Below are 14,358 nucleotides of genomic sequence, written 5' to 3' on the forward strand. Positions count from 1 at the left end.
CATGAAGATGCAAACAGAAGATGTCGGTGTCACTTGGTGTGGTGGCGTCATGCGTCAATTTAATGTTTTACTACAGAACAACAATACAAACACAAACACCTGGCATTCACAAGAGTCTCTACTGGAGCAACCTGCAGATGTCAGAGATGTGATTAGAGGGTAAAGTGGACTATAGTGAGTGCATCTATGTTGTTGTTGTCTGCTGGGGGACAGCATCAGCTCCAGAGATGCATCAGGATCAGCAAACTAATCTGCAAGGCTGCAAGTGTCACTGAAGGAGTTTGAGTCAGTGAGGGACTCAAACTCTTTATTCTGTGAGCTGAACACAGCTGTCAGCAAAACATCTGTGATGGGACATTTCTTTATTTCATGATCACTTTGTCACAGCATCACATGTGAGTCTCATGCTGCTTCACATCTTTGTTCTACACACACACAGTGGGGCATTGTAAGTTCATGTGGGTAAAACCTTTTATTGAGTCTGTTTGTCATTGACCTGATCGACCTGTAGCACCTACCAGAGGGAAGGGGTGGGGGCTGGAGTGAGTGTCCAGGGGTCCTTGAGGACGACATTGCCAGTATATAAATGTCTCTGAGGGAGGTTAGTGTGGGGCCCAGGGCCGCTCTGCTGCCCTCACCACCCGCTGCAGTTTCCTCTTGTCCTCCACAGCAGCTGAACCACAGTGTGCAGCCAAAGGCTCTCCATGGTAGAAGTTCATTAGCAGTTTGTGATTAGCATTCTTACGTAGATCTCCAATTAAAAACCGATGATTGATGCAAAACTCATTTGTTGCTTTGGGTTTGTTACTTTCAGTTTATTTAATATAAACTTTGATGTCATTTCTTCTTCCATTGACCTTGCATGTGTGGATTTGATGGGTTGTTGCCACATCTGGTGAGATTTTCATGTCAACAGCACCTTCTGAAATATATTTCTTTAGAAAATTGGTGACACTGGTGAAATTCGTCCAATAGCCGCTCTATTTAAACCCCATAACCACACTGGGTAGCAACATCACCACTACATGGCCACAGAGATTTCCAAAGTATGCACCTGTGTGGAACAGGAACATGACACAGAGATGTATTATTTAAATGGTCTGTTGGAAAATACATTCAAAGCATGGATGGAGAGATGTCCCCCTAATCACACACTGGGAAGCTCGACTGCAAAATCTCTTAGTGAAGGACTGAAAACATCTGTGCACAAGCACTTTGTGCCAATGGAAAGATACCCCCAGGAGATCCCGAGAGGGGGGGAGGAGGAGGTCTCCAATCAGACGGACTCAAGGTTAACGACCAACGCAATGGAAAGGACTACGAGTAAGACATGTATCTGCAGGAAGCTGTGTAAGAACCAGCGTGGCCTAAAGGTCCATCAGGCCAGAATGAAATGTTTGGAGCGGGAGAGTGAGGTGCAACGCACAGGCCCTTAACCTGGTGAGATGCAGGAGGAGCCCGGCCAGGAGGCACCCCACAGAGCCCAGTCCCTCCACGCACCGGACTCTTCCAATCCAAGCAGTGTAGTTCCACAACAGCAGATTAAGTGGCCCCCAGCCAGCAGCCGGAGCGAGTGGCAGAAGTTTGATGAGGATGTCTCCAACATCATACAAGCTGTAGCCAAAAGAGATGCTGACAACAGGCTTAAAACAATGACCACCATCATAGTCAGCTACGCCTCAGAAAGGTTCGGCCTGACTGAGAAGTGTAACAACAAGACCCCTTACACCATGAACCGCAGGGCCATGAAGATTCATCGACAGCGCCAGGAGCTTAGGAGCCTTAAGAAGCAGTTCGAGAACGCTGATGCGGAGGAGAAGCAAGCTTTAGAGGAACTGCATAACATCTTGCGGAAGAAGCTGATTACCCTCCGTAGAGCAGAATGGCACAGGACGCGGGGAAGAGAGAGAGCCAGGAAACGTGCAGCTTTTATTGCTGATCCCTTTTGCTTTTCCAAACAATTGCTTGGGGTTAAGTGAAGCGGCCAGTTGGAGTGCTCAGCAGAGGAGGTGAATAACTTCCTTCATGAGACCTTGAGTGACCCACTGAGAGAACAAGACTTGGGACCAAACGAAGCTCTCATCAACCCTGCCCCACCATCAGTAGAGTTCAAGTTGACGGAGCCAAGTTTGAAGGAGGTGTGTGAGGTCTTCAAGGCAGCCCGATCAGCATCCTCCCCAGGTCCCAGTGGCGTACCCTACCTTGTTTATAAGTGCTGCCCAGAGCTGCTTCGCCACCTGTGGAAGATCTTAAAGGTGATATGGCGGAGAGGGAGAGTTGCTGATCAGTGGAGGTATGCAGAGGGAGTCTGGATTCCTAAAGAGAAGGACTCAAAAAACATAAACCAGTTTCAGAGCATTTCGCTATTGAGCGTGGAGGGGAAGGTGTTTTTTAGCATTGTCTCCCGGAGATTGACCGAGTTTCTCCTTAGAAATAATTACATTGATCCATCAGTTCAGAAGGGGGGGATCCCAGGAGCTCCTGGTTGCCTAGAGCACACTGGTGTAGTTACACACCTTATAAGAGAAGCCCATGAGAACAGAGGTGACCTAGCTGTATTGTGGCTGGACCTGACTAATGCGCATGGGTCGATCCCACACAAACTGGTTGAGCATGCTTTACACCTCCACCATGATTACAAGATCCCCAGCAAGATCAAGGGCGTGATCCTGGACTATTATGCCAATTTCAGGCTTAGGGTCACTTCTGGGGCAGTATAATAACAGGCTGTACCATCTCAGTTACGCTCTTTGCCCTTGCAATGAACATGGTGGTAAAGGCTGCGGAGGTGGAGTGCAGAGGGCCGCTAACAAGGTCAGGTGTTCGTCAGCCCCCTATCAGAGCCTATATGGATGACCTCACCATTACAACATCATCAGTCCCAGGGTGTAGGTGGATCTTGCAAGGTCTTGAGAGACTCATCTCATGGGCAAGGATGAGTTTTAAACCTTCCAAGTCAAGATCGATGGTACTGAAAAAGGGCAAGGTGATATTCCATCCATAACGGAACAACCAGTCAAGAGCTTGGGGAAACTCTTTGACTCCAGCCTGAAAGACTCTACTGCCATTCAGAAGGCAAATGAGGAGCTGGGAGCGTGGCTCATTAAGGTGGATAAGTCCGGCCTGCCTGGAAGATTTAAAGCCTGGATCTACCAGCATTCCATCCTGCCCCGAATCCTGTGGCCCTTGCTTGTCTATACAGTTCCAATAACTACTGTGGAATCCCTTGAAAGGAAGATCAGTGGCTTTCTTCATAAGTGGCTGGGACTTCCCCGCAGTCTCACCAGCGCTGCATTGTATGGCGCAAGCAACAGCTTGCAGTTACCCTTCAGTGGCCTCACAGAAGAGTTCAAGGTGGCTCGCACACCTACAGTAAAGAGATTCTAAAGACTGCAAGGTGGCATCAGCAGGTATTGAGGTAAGGACAGGAAGAAAGTGGAAGGCTGAGAAGGCAGTTGAGGTGGCAGAGTCACACCTAAGGCAGAAAACACTGGTGAGGGTCTTAGCAACAGGGGGAGCAGGCTTGGGGTACTTCCCAAAGGCCCAGGTCAGCAGGGCACAGGGAAAGGAGAGACACCAGCTACTCCAGGAAGAGGTCCAAGCAGGTGTGGAGGAGGAGCGAGTAAGTAGAGCTGTAGGCCTTAAGCGGCAGGGAGCATGGACAAGGTGGGTCCACATCAGACACCATCACTGCTGCCCTTCACTACTACCTCTCCCACCTGGAAAACAAAGACTCATACATCAGGGTACTTTTGGTTGATTACAGCTCCGCTTTCAATTCTGTGATCCCACAAACTCACTCACAAGCTGGCAACACTCGGCCTGCACCCTCCTCCCTCTGTGACTGGCAACACTCGGCCTGCACCCTCCACCCTCTGTGACTGGCTACACTCGGCCTCCACCCTCTGTGACTGGCAACACTCGGCCTGCACCCTCCACCCTCTGTGACTGGCTACAGGGCTTTTTGACTGGCAGACAAACACTGGCGTCCCACAGGGTTGTGTCCTCAGCCCCATCCTCTACACCCTGGTCACCCATGACTGTGTCGCCTCCAACAAAGACAACATCATTTTGAAGTTCACGGATGACACTGCAGTGATCGGTCGCATCACTGGAGAGGACGACGTGGCTTATAGGAGAGAGGAGGCTGGTCTGGTGTCACGGTGTGAGGACAACAACCTCATCCAAAAAAAATGATAAGACAAAGGAGATGATAGTGGACACGAGGAAGAAGAAGAGGCCTCACCAGCCGCTGTTTACCCGGGAGCGTGAAGTGGAGAGGGTGAGCAGCAGTACCTGGGCGCCCACATCAGTGAGGACCTCACCTGATGTACTGCTGCTCATTCCTGTGCAATATCCCATCCCCCCCCGGCACATTCCTATTTAAGACTTTCTTTATTTAATCACTAGTGTGTACATATATTTATATATACATATATATATATTTAATCAGTTAACTAGAAATCTCTCTTTTTTTCTTTTACTACATCTTATTAATATTTTGCTCTTTACTATTTTTCTATTTATTTTATTTTTTTCTTCTACTGTACCATTCTGCTGAGTGACTGTCTTTTGCTTGTCAAATACATTTCATTGCGATGTTGACCCTGTGCTAACTTGCATGTGACAAATAAAAACTGAAAACCTGGACACTGAACACCACATGGGCGATCGTGGCTCAAGAGTTGGGAGTTCGCCTTGTAATCGGAAGGTTGCCGGTTCGAGCCCCGGCTCGGACAGTCTCGGTCGTTGTGTCCTTGGGCAAGACACTTCACCTACCGCCTACTGGTGATGGCCAGAGGGGCCGATGCCGCGATATGACAGCCTTGCTTCTGTCAGTCTGCCCCAGGGCAGCTGTGGCTACAACTGTAGCTGCCTTCACCAGTGTATGAATGGGTGGATGACTGGGTGTGTAAAGTGCTTTGGGGTCCCTAGGGGACTAGTAAAAGTGCTATACAAATACAGGCAATTTACCATTTACCACACAGCTGGTCAAGAAGGCTCAGAAGCTGCTGTATTTCCTGAGGAGGCTGAGGAAATTTGGTGTGTTGGCCAAGATCCTCAGCAGGTTTGTGGAGCAGGGAAATTATTTTACTGCTATTGTTAAATAATCATCATCATTACCATTGCATTAATAATAGAATCTGCAGCATTGATATTGTATTCAGAGGTTTAAACAGTGTGTGTGTTTTAGAAAGAATAAGTTGCAGGCTGACAGGAAGTTGCAGAGAGTTTGCAGAAGTGAAAGCAGAGTCTAAGTTATTCTGAGCAAGTTAGACGAGGCTATTTGAATTACTAGGTTATTCAAATTGTCTGTTATACTTTTATATTCTTTTACTAAGCTCTTAGTAGAGGTTCTTGATTAAAACATTTATTCAACATAGTACATGTAGTTTCAGTTAGGTTATTACACATAAGGATGAGCCTCTGGTCTGGTAAAAGGTCAGAAGTGCAACGGGTGAGATGAGAGGGCATGTGAGGTCAACACACACACACATACATTAGTTAGACTTATTTATAGGTGAGGGGTTAGTCATGTCTGGTTGTAACTGCGAAGTTGTCTCTGTAAAAGAGGAACTGTTTCTTGTTGTTGTCTCTGAAAATGAGGAACAGCGTCTGGCAGGATGTGGGGCTCGTGTTCCAGACGAGACGAAGACAACGTTCTTTTAAACTGTGTTAAAAGTCATTGTGGTTTTGATTTGACGTATGTATGTATTCTGTCTGTGACGTATGAAGGGGCGTCGTTAATTCAAACCCTGATGCTATAAAAATCTGTGTATGCTTTGATTAAGTCGAAGATTAATTCCTGTCTGCGTACAGACTGGTCTTCCCACGCGTGTATTCATTAAAATCAATTGTTTGACCAAGATCTTCTGGACCTGGTTGTTTGTACTCTCCTTCCTCAATTATGTGAACCTTAACATTTGGGGGCTTCGTCCGGTGGTTGAGGAGGGAGAGAATTGGAGGTGTAGACGGAGAAATTCGGTGGTCTGAGGTGGTCGGACGGGCAGACATGAGTGCCAGTGGTCGAAGTGAGTGGGCATAAGCCGGCTTATCCAAAGGCAAGGCACTACCTGTTGAATTATTTCCAAAGTGTGCCAAATTGGACATGATAAAATTTAAGTCTACTCACTGAAATTACTGGTGGATGTCTGTTTTGATTTTGATTTTGATGAAAAAATCTCATGAGTTGAAGCAGTTAGAGTCTGCTAAAGCAGTTAGAGTCTGCTAAGAAAAGTTTAAATACCGGGTTGAAATCCCAAAGAAATTGAGTTAGAGTCTCAAGTAGTTTGGTAGGGAATTGGTCATTTTGTTGGTTAGAGTCCAAATTGGTCATAAGAGTGGACCTGAGTGGTCATTTTGTGAGTTGGAGTCTCCATTGACCACTAGGTTGCACTTCCCTCAGTTATACCCTTGTTTTGGGGGATAACTGTTGTATTAAAGTGTTATAAATTATTATAGGACGGCAGTTAGAGTCTGCTAGGAAGCGCAGAGCCCGGAGGTTACGCTCCCTCCTTGTCGTGGATGCGCGACATTGACCTCTCGGCGAAGAGGGTTAGTTCACTGTGGCTTAACTGTGGGGTACAGGGCATCCTGGAATAAGCTAAGAGTTTGAGTCTCTTTGTCTGCACAGCTGCACTGTGGAGAGCAGCCTGACCAGCTGCATTACTGCATGGTCAACCCGTTCTCACTCCCAAAGCGTAACATTTTACGCTAGGTGACAAATCGTCACCATATTACGTTTTCGGCTACCCACCACGTTCCTAAATGACAACCTCGGAAAAAGAGGAAATATGAGAACCGTCTGGACTGAACCTACACATGTTCGCTCTTTTTCTTCAAATCGCTTAGAAACACGCTATTTAACATCATTAAAGTCCTGGTTAAGGAAAGGGATTATATCGTGTTTTTGGAATATCTACCATTGACTTTATCATTGAATTTGGAAGAATTCCACAGAAAGTGTTCCCTTCCAATTTAGTTCATTGGTGGGAATATGGAAGTTTAGGTTGGACAGGGATTATATCGTGTTTTTGGAATATCTACCATTGACTTTATCATTGAATTTGGAAGAATTCCACAGAAAGTGTTCCCTTCCAATTTTGTTCATTGGTGGGAATATGGAAGTTTAGGTTGGAATCTGAATTCCAACCTAAAATCATTGCAAAAAATGACCACCAGCACGATTAGGGAAAGGTTGGGAAATTTGGAATCCTTCCAAATTCTTTCTCTGGGAGGGGCTCAGAATCCCCAGCTAATTAGTGAAGTATAACTATAATTCAAAAGATCAACAAAGTCAAAGTTTATTCATATAGCACATTTATAGTGGACTCTTATAAGTACCTGGGTGTTCACCTCAACAATAAACTGGACTGGACTACAAATACAGACGTCCTGTATAAGAAGGGCCAGAGTAGACTCCACCTGCTGAGGAGACTGAGGTCCTTCGGAGTCTGCAGGACTCTGTTAAGGACATTCTATGACACTGTGGTAGCATCTGCCCTTTTCTATGCAGTGGCCTGCTGGGGGAGTGGATGCACGGACAGGGACAGGAGCAGGATTGACAAACTGGTGCGGAGGTCTAGCTCCGTGCTGGGATGTCCCCTGGAGTCTGTGGAGGTGGTTGGTGAGGGGAGGATGTTAGTAAAGCCGACATCCATCATGAACAACCCACATCACCCACTGCATGAGTATGTGAGTGGGCTGAGCAGCTCCTTTAGTCAGATACTGAAACACCCTCGCTGCAGGAAGGAGCGCTTTCGCAGATCATTCATCCCAACAGCAGTTAGACTCTATAACTCCTCAATCATGATGTCATAAGTCACTGGATACTGTGAACATCCATGGTCACCACTTCATGCATAATGGACCTTCCATGACCTTCCAAGCTATATAGTTTATGTCTTCCATATTTCCAACTATATCCATAATCACATACTGTGTATGCTACCATTGTATATAGTGTATTATCTTACTTTTTTCATTGATTGTACTTATTTGTATTTTTGTATTTCCTTCATATAGCTGTACCTGAGCTGAGGTGACGCAAAACTTTCCCCGTTGTGGGATCAATAAAGTCTTATCTTATCTTATCTTTTTTAAAATTTTTTATATTCTTTATTTCTACAATATTACTTCACGAAGGTGATTACAGGCATTAATTGACACAATTTACAAGGGAAAAACAAAACAAAACGAAAAAGAAAAAAAAAACACAAAAAAGCCCAAAGAAAGGAAAAAAAAAAGCCCAGTCGGGAGTGAGCAATTAGCTAGGTTGGTGGTTTCAAAGCTATTTGAGAGAGAACCATTAACTTTAATTCTTGCGGTGGGGTTAGTATATAATGCCCTCACCGTATCAACAATTCCCTTATGTAAACCGAATTTATCCAAGACTTTGTATAGAAAGTCCCAATTTACAGAGTCGAAGGCTTTTTCTGCATCAATACTCATAAGCATGGCTGTACTCTTAGATGTCTGTATCTGATGTATTACATGAAGAGTTCTACGTATATTATCCTGGGTCTGTCGTCGTCTTATAAACCCCGTTTGATCATTGCTAATCAAGTCAGGTAAAAATTCTTCCATTCTCCTGGCCATTAGCGAAGTAAACAGTCTATAATCTATGTTAAGGACAGAAATAGGTCTATATGAGCCACACTCCATTTTGTCTTTCCCTTCTTTCGGAATAGCCAAGATAATAGCCTCCTTCCAACTCGGTGGAATTTGCGCTGTTTTTAACACCCAGTTAAAAGTAGTGAGTTGTGTAGGGATCAAGTCCTGTTTGAATTCCCGATACCACTCCGGTGTAACCATCGGAGCCTGGTGACTTATTTGATTTCAACCTATTGATGGCATTCATAAGTTCAGCTTCCATCACCTCCGCTATCATCATTTTATTTTGTTCCTCGTTAAGGCTTGGTAGGCATAAAGAGTTCAGTTATCTTATCTTAAAACAAAAACAATTGACCAAGGTGCTGTACAATTAAGATAATCAAAATGAATAAAAACATAAGAAGACATGATAACAGTTAAGAAAAAGAATTATAAAATTAGAAGGTTTGAGTAAGAAATAAGAGAAATAAAAGTAGTACAAACTCATTCTGCCCAACTCATTCTCGTTTTGTTTTTATGTCCACTGACAATTTCATATATTTCCTTCTCTTCCACTGCTTCCGGCGCTCCAAAGTACTTTTAAATCTGGCCCACGAAATCATTTTATATAGATTTATTATTATTCTTTCACATGGCCCGGCGATATGAGGCGCTAATAACAAACTAACTACAGATCCCATAATGTAGCGCTGCAGCCTCCTTGCCGGCTAGGCTACATTTCAGAAGATGTTTTTCATCACAGCAAAATCACAAAGTAAAGCTGTTGTGAAAGCAAATTTTATTTTGGCAGAGGAGAAAGCCAAATCAGCCCATTTTTCACTCTGAGGAGCTGAATGATGAAGGTGTGCGATGTCTTGTGTCCAGACAAAATGCAGCTTTTGGCAAATGGCAAATTTGGCAAATGTGAGCCTGAGCAGAAATACGATTGCTGATCGGGTTTGTGAGAAGGTCACTGATTTAAGAACACAGTTGTGTCAAAGAAGCAAAGACATTATTGCACACTCTCTTGCTGTGGATGAATGTACAGACATGATGGACATTGCACAGCTGGCCATCATCTGTGGAGTGGACTACAATTTGCAGGACAAGGACATTAAATCGATGCACTGGACAACAACAGGAAAAGTTTTAAAAATGTCTGTCAAAGTGTAATCGACATGCCCTGGGACAAACGTTTTGGACTTCTAATAGATGGAGTGCCGGTGTTATGAGGTGAAAAAAGTGGAGTAGTCAGCAGGATGTGAGTAAAGATGCAGGAGGAAAACTGTACTGCTTAACAGAATACTGCATCATGAACCAGGAAACGCTGTGTGGTAAAGTCTTGAAAATGGAGAATGTAATCATCACTGTGACGCAAACCATAAATTTTATCTGAGCTAAAAGTTTAAATCACTGTCAATTTCAGTCTTTTATGTGGAAAATAGATTCAGTTTGCAGTTTGCCTTATCATATAGAGGTTCATTGGCTGAGTTGGGGAAAAGTTCTCAACAGTTTTTGAGCTCAGCAAGGAAACCTGTCAGTTCATGGACATGGCATGTATGACGCGATGAAGGCATTTCAAGTGAAGCTGTCACAAATGCACCAGTGCCTTACTTTTTGAACCAAGTCGGCACACTTTGCTGATAAACTGAGCGAACTGCGCACTGAGTTCACTAAATTATTAATTTTTATGTTTAAAAAACAGTGGGTCTTAGTGTGTGTTTTAGTGTGTCTGTCACGGTTCTGGGTCCGTTGGACCCAGTATTTTGAGTTTATTGTGTTTTGATTTAAGTTTGCATCAGGGATTGTGTTCTTGTTCTCTTGTCGTGTTATGGTAATGTTTATGATGATGATGATTATGATGTTTATTATTTGAGTTTCATGTTTCTGTTTATGTTTAGGATGCGCTCTTCAGTTGTGTCGGCTTAGTATTTGTCCAGTTCCATGTGTCATTTTCTGTCTGTCTCTCTATGTCGAGTCTGCGCCTTTGTGTGATGGTTTCTTGTTCCTGTTTTATTGTGAAGGTCTGCGTCTCATGTGAGTGTGTTCAGTTTTACCTTTGTCTCGTCTTGTTGATCACTCCCAGCTGCGTCCACCACCTGTGTGTAATTCCCCTGTGATTCTCGGTGTATTTAAGTCATGTCTTCCGTCATTGTAGTTGCTGGTCCGTCTGTGTATTCCACCCTGCGTCATCCGCCTGTTTCCCTGCTGTCATCCGCCTAGTGTTTCCGCTCGTTCTCATTCAGGTTTGTGTCTCGTAGTTTTAGTTGTTTCCCAGTATAGTTTAGTTTTCCTTGTTGCCGTTTGCCTTTCTTTTTGTGTTTAATAAACCACCTTCACACCCTCACGACTGCCTGCACTTGGATCCTTCATTTCCTCCTCCACACGGCTCACCTCACTCGCCGTGACAGTACGGACCAGCCAGATATGGATCTAGCGGCAGTCACCCCACCCACAGAGCTTCGACAGCTCATTACAGACTCTGTGTCACAAATAATCAACCTGTGGCTCAAGCATGAGGGAGAAGCGTCTCTCCATGTTCTGGAAGTCAGGCTACAACAGCTTATCTTTGAATATCCCTGGCTATTGGACTCACTGCACCCGCTCGTGCAACACTTCATCCTCCACTGAACTACACCTCCACCCCCCCGCCGCTACTGCTTGCCCGCTCGCTTCATCGGAGGACGTGCCGCCCGTACCGCCGGATGGGGAGTTACCCGGCCCATCGGAGCCGTCTCCACGGAGGAAGCGACGTTTGCGCCGTCGGCGCGGCGCCCCACAGCCGGAGTTCAGAATGTCAGAGCAGCCGGCTGTGATGAGTGAAAGGGACACTTTTGTTGACTCTGTTGCTCCTGTGACTGTTGTTTCTGGGACAATTTTTTGTGTATCTTCTGAGGATAACAATGGTTTTTCTGTCTCACCCACGGCCACCGCGTCAAAGACTGTTTCACCTATGCCCACGCTCCGTGTTTTTCCTGATAATGTTCTCCCATCCACACTTTCACCACAGTTTAACGTTGGGTCTGCAGTACAGTCATCAGTTCAGCCAGCAGCCCAGCTGCCCTCGGTTCAGTCAGCCACTTCACCACCTGTTACTACTTCGCCACCTGTAGCTCAGTTGCCACCAGTTCAGCAGCCTGTCCACTCATTTACCCAGCCATTATTCTCACAGCCTCATCACAAGCAGGGAACACACTCCACACAAGCTTTTGCTGGTTCAGTTATGCTGGCCGTCTCAGAGACAGTTGCTCCCTCTAGGGCCTCCCCAGAGGCTGGGTGTCAGTCACCAGCCAACTCTGGACCCCTAGAGGTCAAGACGCCAGCACCAGCAGCCTCACCAGATAACTCACCAGAACAATCTCGGTTCTCAGCACCCCCTGAGAGTTCAAGTGAGTTCACCCGTCCGCCTCAGTCCTCTGCTGAGTGTATTAGAGAACACTTTCAGCCCTCTGAGGACTGTATCCCACTGTTGCTGCCTGAGTCTAGCCACTGTGCTGCTCAGTCCCAGCCAGTGTCCACACTGGCAGAGGTCTTCGTACCTGCTGCTTCAGAGACTGGTTCCACTGGAGGGCCGGAGGAGCCCCGCCAGCCTCAAGTCTCGTCTGCTGGGGGTTCCGGAGAACCCAGCCAGCCTCAAGTCTCGTCTGCTGGAGGTTCTGGAGGACCCAGCCAGCCAGTCAGTAAATTTTTATCTTGTTTGGCCTGCGACCTTAAGTGTGCCTTGAGTTTTTGCACGCTGTGAAATTGAGTTTGACACCCCTGATCTACGATCATCAAAGGCAGCACTGAGGTCTAATAATATTAAAATCGCAAAATCTCTCAAGTCAGTAAAAGTTAAAAGGTCATTAGAAACTTTTAAAATAGCAGTTTCAGTGCTCTGGTGCATTTTAAAACTAGACTGAAATACTTCACCAATGCCATACAAAGGTCTGGAGCTGACGGGGGACAACTTTCTCCAGGACTTTAGAAAGAAAAGGCAGTTTAGAAATTGGTCTGTAGTTGGATAAAACTGCTGGATCCAGGTTATGTTTTTTTAAGAATAGGTTCCACCACAGAATGTTTGAAGTCAGCAGGGACACACACAGACTGAATACTGCTATTGACAATACAAAGCAAACACATACCCACAGTGTCAAAAACATCATCCAACGACTTTCTTTAAACAGGATGGAACAATATCCAGCGTACATCTTGTGGGTTTCAAATTGCTGACTTCTTCACTCAGTAATGAAAAGGAAAAGGGCTTAAAATGATCAAATGCAATTGAAGCTGCCGTATGAACAGATGACCTGATATCCGCAATCCTATTAATGAAGAATTTCAGTAAGTTTTCACGTTGCTTTCAATGCTGCATGGGGAGCTGCAGTAGGTGGATTAATAACAGACTTAATCATGCTGATATGAGGTTTGTGACAGTTATTAGACACAATCTTATAGAAATACTTTTTGCTGCTCTTAAAGCTTTCTCATAATTTATCAAAGATTCTCTAAGTACATCAAACCATACCTGAAGTCTGTCTTTTTTTCCATTTTCGCTCAGCTTTTCTACACATCTGAGTTCTCTGGTAGCATTATTATACCAAAGCTGGGTTTTAGATTTTAGACAACTGGTTTTGAGTGGAGCAATGAAAATGCTTTAACGAAGCCAAAATCTAAACCCAGATTCCAATAACACACTCGATCATAACAAAACTTTTTTCTTTTTTTCAAGTACACAATCCCAAAATCCAACATTTGCATCTAAAATCCACTAATAAACTCTTTAATACCAAGAGTTATATCTCAGTTCCAAGATCTAAATCTCAAATACCAATAGCTGTGTCATTGTGAAAAATTTTAAAATTAATTGCAAACACCTGATGAGCATCTTTTGATGTGCATTTAATAACATATTGCAATAAGGAGAAACCAGAGAAACACGGCCTTGATGTCTTTTATACAAACACACAGACAAAAGTATTCAGCAACATACTTACTACCTACTTGCTCCCTGATAAGGAGGAGCCCCGATATCTGTTTTACATCTCACATGAACTTACAATGCCTCAACTGTGTTGTGTATCTGTGTGTGATAGAGCATAAAGACACATTTATTCTACAGACATATAAATGAGTAAGACTAAGTGACTAACTGAAGTTTACTAATACTAAAGTGATCAATACATAACAAAATAAATTTTCAATTACATTATCAAGGTTCCAAGAACATCTCTAGCGTTTAGCATAATGTCAACAAGAAGCAAGGTTATTATCCTTAATGAAAACTAACGAAATAATGAAAACTAGAAATAAAATAAAAAAAATGTTAACAGAAATAGAAATAAAAACAAGACTGGACAACTAACTAAAACTGAAATGACCGTTCACAAAACTAACTAAAATTAACTGAATTTATAGAGAAAATGTGTTCAGTTTTTGTTCACGTGTGTGTGTGTCATACATTAGTCTAGGGCAGGGGTAGGGAACTCCAGGCCTCGAGAGCCAGTGTCCTACAGGTTTTAGATGTGTCCTTGACCTAACACAGCTGATTTAAATGGCTAAATTAGCTCCTCAATATGTTTTGAAGTTCTCCAGAGGCCTGGTAATGAACTAATCATTTGATTCAGGTGTGGCAACCCAGGGTGAGATCTAAAACCTGCAGAACACCGGCTCTCGAGGACTAACGTTTCCTACGCCTGGTCTAGGGGGAAAATGAACTGTAGTTTCCATTTTTTTTCTTGCTTTGTCTCATTATGCCAGCAGGTGGCAAGTACCTCGGTCGAGTCG

General features: G+C 44.4%; 1 pseudogene; it reads left to right on the forward strand.

Annotated features, from left to right (window-relative positions):
* The first annotated feature begins 851 nt into the window (after positions 1-851).
* Positions 852-4,170, forward strand: LOC120723162 (annotated as a pseudogene).
* The last annotated feature ends 10,188 nt before the right edge of the window (positions 4,171-14,358 follow it).

This window comes from Simochromis diagramma, unplaced genomic scaffold (assembly GCF_900408965.1).
Source record: "Simochromis diagramma unplaced genomic scaffold, fSimDia1.1 OVJJ01000820.1, whole genome shotgun sequence".
Taxonomy (NCBI): domain Eukaryota; kingdom Metazoa; phylum Chordata; class Actinopteri; order Cichliformes; family Cichlidae; genus Simochromis; species Simochromis diagramma.